Source organism: Topomyia yanbarensis, chromosome 2 (assembly GCF_030247195.1).
Source record: "Topomyia yanbarensis strain Yona2022 chromosome 2, ASM3024719v1, whole genome shotgun sequence".
Lineage (NCBI taxonomy): Eukaryota > Metazoa > Arthropoda > Insecta > Diptera > Culicidae > Topomyia > Topomyia yanbarensis.
In genome coordinates this window covers 30,605,552-30,611,732 of record NC_080671.1, presented here as the reverse complement: position 1 = coordinate 30,611,732, position 6,181 = coordinate 30,605,552, and positions in this window count along the sequence as shown.

Genomic DNA, 6,181 nt, shown 5'->3' with positions numbered 1-6,181 from the left:
GAAAAAGTCGATGTCGAAGTAAAATTTGGAACTATGCACGCATGCACTTCAGAGATAGCGTAATATCAGGAGCTGCGATTTCATTTCAACGCTTTTTTGTGAAAAGGGCGATACTTACAAATGTAAACATAAGGCTTTTTCAATACATGCGAATGAGGGCTTTGAAACGGAACAAATTAACCTAAAAATTTTTATTCTACGATATTGCTTTCTTAAACTACAGCAAAAAATACAACGGGCGAAACTGTATTTTTGATTGTTTATTTAAAGTTTCGCCCTCCACGCAAACAAACAGAGCGATACTTTTTTTTGCTAGCAGTTTAGAGGCGAAACTGTTATTTTCGTATTTTTTTAGTATTATCAAGCTGATACCAGCTGTAAATAGTAACAATGATTTCCATTGAAAAAACCCGGACGAAATCGGTGGTGTAAAACTGTAATTATTGTAAAAAACGTAAGGGCGATACTTCAATGCTGATAGGTGGGACCGAAAAAGTAAACAATAGCCAAAGGGGCCATACTATAATTTTGTCAATTTCAATAGCAAAAACAAATTTTAATTTAATAATTTCAAATACTTTATGAAGTTTTGGGTTTCGATCACTGAATCATGCAATCTAGAATATAAAACACAATAGTTCTTAAATAGGAAATAAAACCTAGTCTGGAAATATTCATTGTTGATTTTCTTTGAATGGTGTCACTGCTAGTAGTTTTCAAGAAAAAGCGTTGATTTCTTAGTTCTCAGTCGCGTTGGAAATTTGAGTAAAGTATAAACTTCAAATCGATTCAAAAAAAAAAATCGATTTTTTTGGCTCAGTACAATATATAACCCCTTTAGGAAAATTTAGTTTTCCCACCACAATTTAGATATTTTATTAACAGAGCATTAACAATAATTCGTTGGTATGTCTATTTAATGGGCCATTTTTCGCTTTCCCATTTATTTGGTTTGAGATTTCTAGCACTGATGTTGTCCTATGCTGATTTGAGCGATTCTCTGAGTCCTGCCACTATCCCATGTAGTATGTGTTATCAAAAACATCGCGAAGCATCAAGTTCTAAATGTTCTCAAACGATATAATATCCGAAGAGAGTGATAAGAGTTATAAGAAATGTCTCATCACACTGTTAGGTGGATTAAACACGTTTTTATTACAAATTCAGAATATTTTATGCGAAATTCAAAAAATACGTACGTAGTCAAGGAACTAAATTAGTCCGAGGAAATACTTTTACATACCATTTTCAACCATTACGGTTAGCAAATCGTTCTTTTATAACCAAGTACAGAGTGATTGAGCAGTTTATCACTAATATGGGGATTCATTTAGTGATAAATCTGACAAGTGACAAGTGACATAGTGACAAGTTAGTTTCTTTTCATTCTTATTGTTTTCAACCTTGTTCTAGTAATTCGCGTAAAAACCGCGCAGATATCATATATTGTCTATCCGACATACAAAGTTAGTCGTTTCAGGTATTTTGGTAGGGCTTATTTTATATTGTTTGAAATTGCATTAGATAGCCTAACAACGCGGAGTAAGAAGCCAATAATAATTGTCATTAATTATACCAAAATGTATACACGATAAATAACGCGTGTATCACGAAACTTTTAATTACATAGTTATATTGACAAATGTTGCGAGACACTAACAGTAATCGCTTTTCATGATATTGTATTGTTTTCGGAATGCCGTGTTTCGCCGGAATTAAGGATCAAGGGATAATAAAATCGTTCACCTGCCGTTTGATTCAATTAAACATAAGAAACACTTCCGACTGTCGGCTGTCCGAAACTGAAGTTGCTTTTTAACAAACCGAGCATTTCAAAATTATTTCAATAAATCGATAAATCTATAATACATTCTCAGCAGCATGGTACCCAGAGCAATAAACACATAACACATAACACTGACCGAGAGTTACATAGATGGTGTCACTTATCAAGGTGAATCCAGATTTGTGTAACGCTTTACCCATCCTACTACCAAAAACTCCTTCCCGTGGCAAACGTAGAGATTCACAAATATACACGGTCTCCATTAGAGGAATTCCACGAAGATCCGTCCGAAAATCTTTAAAATCGTGACCGACCATCTTAGATTCCAATGAAAGACACGTTTCATCGTCATGGAAGACTAAATATTTTCCACAGGTAATAAGATTATTTTGACTCAAGAGCAACTTTTCAAAAGGGCGTAAACGTTTCTACGTGTATGAATTTCAATATTTTTTTGTTCGATTACTGTATTTTATACAGCAAAACTATCTGAGAACGAGTTACAGGGAATGAATACTTCTGTCTGAAAAAAATATACACTGAAAAAAATGTTGTGTCATTTTTCAAAAAAACAAAAATTTATGATAAAAATTTAAATTGCGAAAAAACCCATTTTTTAATTTTTTTATATTTTGTTACCAAAAACCTAAAGAGAAAAGAAACATTTTGAATGTGATTGCATGATGGAGAAAAAATCGGTAAAAAAGTTTTCCTAACAATAACTTCGTACATGTTTTTAAATTTCATACTAATAGACATACAAAATTGTAATTCTATTACAGAATATAATTCTAAGCACCATTTAAAATCAAAATGCATTTAACAAAAATCTTCCAAAATGCGATAGTTTTCGAGATATTTGAAATTTTGCTACTTCAAAAACAATTAATTCGTGTAATTATGCTCTTTTTAAAAGTTGTTCGCGTTACCCCATCAAAAAATGTCAAAAATTTAATGTTTATCGTTTTTAAGACGTAAAAGCAACTTTTTTAGTGTATTTGGATCCTGGAGAAGCTTTCAATAAAAAAGTTTTTCTAACAACAACTTTTGACATTTTTTTTATAATGCTTACTATTTGCAGTCAAAAATACAATTTTCTTTTTGAATATGATTCTAAACGCCATTTTAAATCGAAATGCTCTTAACAAACATTTTCTAAAATGTAGTAGTTCTCGAGATATTTTAACTTTTGTTTTAACAACACAATTATTTTGTTTTATTACGACCTTTTCATAAGTTAGTCGCGTTTCTCCATCAACAATAATAGGTTTTTCAAAAGGCCCGTAAACTTTCGTGCAACTTTCTCTTTGACATTAAGGCGATGTTGTAAACCATTTGAAAGTTACATGAAAGCAACCAAAATATATTTCAACCATAGGGTCTGTTGATTAAACTATATAGCTGAATCATATGTTGGTTGTTTTCATGTAACTTTAAAATGTTTCACAATATACGCCCTTTTGAAAAATTACTCTTGTACCAAAATATTCCAATTGCCAGAGAATATCATGGAGATTCATACAGCGAACACACCTGCAAAGTTTCGTTCGAATCGACGATGGTCATATTTTGCGGTCGGCCGGTTTCTCATGGAATCCCTCCATAACAACACTAATATTCCTTCCCTTTTCCGATGATTGTAAGGATGTGGCCGGTGCCGTTATTGGCATTTCAAAGTATAGAACTCTTGAAACGTGCTCATTGAGGATGGATAGCTACTCCCAGGCTTCATTCGTTGATTCGCTGTGCAATTTCGCTTGTTCTGGTCAACCACGGAGCAGCAACTACAAATTGTATAGTCGTCATGCTCATGCTAAAATTTTTCTCCACTAAGGAGAAATACAGCATAGTGAAGCAACGAACTGTAATTTTTCTGAACTTGGCGGTAACAAAAGTTAAAAACGCAGACTCTGGGGAACTGGAACAGTCCAATTGGAAATCTCAGAAATTGAAGTAAACAAATGTAATTAGAATAACGGAATTTTTATTCCCAAAATTCAAAGTTTTTGAAAGCACGGATTGATAGAGTCTTTCTCCTTAAAACCGGGATAACAATGAAATTGTTTGTGAGCCAGATTCATGCAAATCTTCTAAATTTATTTTGATCTACAACGCTTATCAATAATTGATTCAACATCAAAAATTTAACATGTTAATGATATGTAACCAGAGTTAATAAAATTGGAATGAAATCACAGTCACATCATTTTGGAAAAAATGGAAACACTGCCAGCAATCAGAGAAAAGAGCAAAGTGATAATCAACTTCCTAACATGTGGCATATGGAGGAAGAGGATCATCCATTGTCACTCAACTGGTCGCCCCAGCTTTACTTTGACACTATGTCGAGGAACAGGCAAAATGAGACAATCTATTCTCAATGCCTTCTGCTTTGACAACATACGTGTTCGGACGAACACTAAACTGCATCTGCTGCAATTTTGTCCTTGTTGGCCTGGATGAACGGTGCACATAAACGAAATCTGGTGCGGATTTGTCGAATCGGAATTGAATTAGAAAAGCTAAAGCATAAAAGGGAAGTTTTTTTTTTCAAATTTAGTCTCGTACCGTATGTTCCATGTACAATTTCCAAAGATAACTATCTGTGACAGACATGGGATTTGTTTTGTCTACACAAAATAAGCAGGTACACTGACTGTAGCAATTCGTCCTTTGGAGAACTTTAGAGTAGGAGAAAAATTCTAACTTAGCCACCTCGAGAACCCTTAACTTTGTTAGGTAAAACAAACCACGAACAGGGCTCCGATGGTTTGCGGTCAGCAAAGGCTCGAGGGCACTTTCCACTATCTGATGACCCTTCTTGATATCTGTCGTAACGTTCCACCCAACTCACTTTCATCATCACATGTACTACCGATGGTAAAAAAGGGGTCCTGCAGGCGCGACAGCAGACAGGGCAAGGCAAGGCAAACGTTGCTGCTGGTCAAGCCGTGATAAACGAGTAATTTGTTCGCTATTGACATGAATGGATGGACTGGATTACCAGTTTAAAACGCCTATCTGAATATGGAACCCGCAAAAACAGAGGCTCCTCACGTAGACCGTACCTGTCACGAGTGCCCCGGTCATCCTTATGGAGGACGGCACTCTTTTCCGTGACTGGGTATGGGTATGGTGCCATCATCGGACACAGGTCGGACCAGACGGACGTATTCGTCTCTCTCTCCCCCTCTGATTCGGTTAATCCAGAACAACCGGTGCTCGGCGATGGTGTAGTAGGACGGGAAGATGAAGTGCAGCGAGGTGGAAAAGAGCTCCCAGTAATCGAATGATCTGATACACGTAATACCCTTTTGTCAGGCCGGAAATTCAACGCGGATATTGCAGATTTAACACCCTTTCCTCCGGCCGGAGTAATTTATTGCCTTTAAGCCCCGGGGATAAGTCATGTACAAATTGAAGTGTCAAGCGAGCAGTAGCTCTGTGCGTGGCTTGAATGCTTCGAAGGGTTTAAATTTAGCTTCTGGTCATAGTTTTAGATTTATACGCAGACTTATAAATTTAGAGTTAATTCTTCGCACGTAATCTTGATCGCAATAAATGACCGTTAAATTATAAAGAAATATCTGTGTAAAACTAACACCAAATGTCATAGAAAGAGCTGATTGGGGTTGACTTTCTTTTGCAAAATAAGAAATTTTACTTGAAAAGGGTAATTTTTTGCTTCCTATGCTGCAGTCGGTCACGTTTCCAGCGTCAGGTGAAAATTCATGTCAAGGAATATTAAGCAAAAAAAATATTTCAATGGTCGTTTCAGACGAGAGGGAGGAACATACTGACTGAGCAAATTTGTTCTGATTTCTAATATAGTGAACTAACGTTGAGGAATTCTTGCAAAGGATTTTTGCAATGAATGTACATCCAACACGGCATATGTATGTTTTTCAGTAAAAGTAATTCTGCATTCATGGCTTGACTGCCGCTTGCTGGAATAATAGCCACAGCTGTTTTTATTCATCATTTGTACTGTCGATAGATGACTAGCTATTTTGATTTCCCTTAAAAAGCACTCCTAACGGAGGCAAATACTAGAACGAACGTTTCGATTTTATTCGCATTCATTACAAAATAAAATAATAAAAAATTTAATAGAACTTTCCCATGTCAACTTGTTTTGTTAAATGGTACCTCCAACATATCAAAGAAGTCGTCATTACAACATGCCGGCTATGTTTCGATGACCTTCACCCTGTAACTATAGAAAATATCAATCGAATTGATTAACTTTTTCGGTGCAAAAGAAACTGTAAATTGGTCACTTCGTAATCGGCACTTGACACTGATTTTTTTTATCGAGAGATACACTTTGAACCATATAAAAGCCACTGTGTGGGCAGCAGAAAGGTATCATTCGCTTGCAATCATCTCACCGGC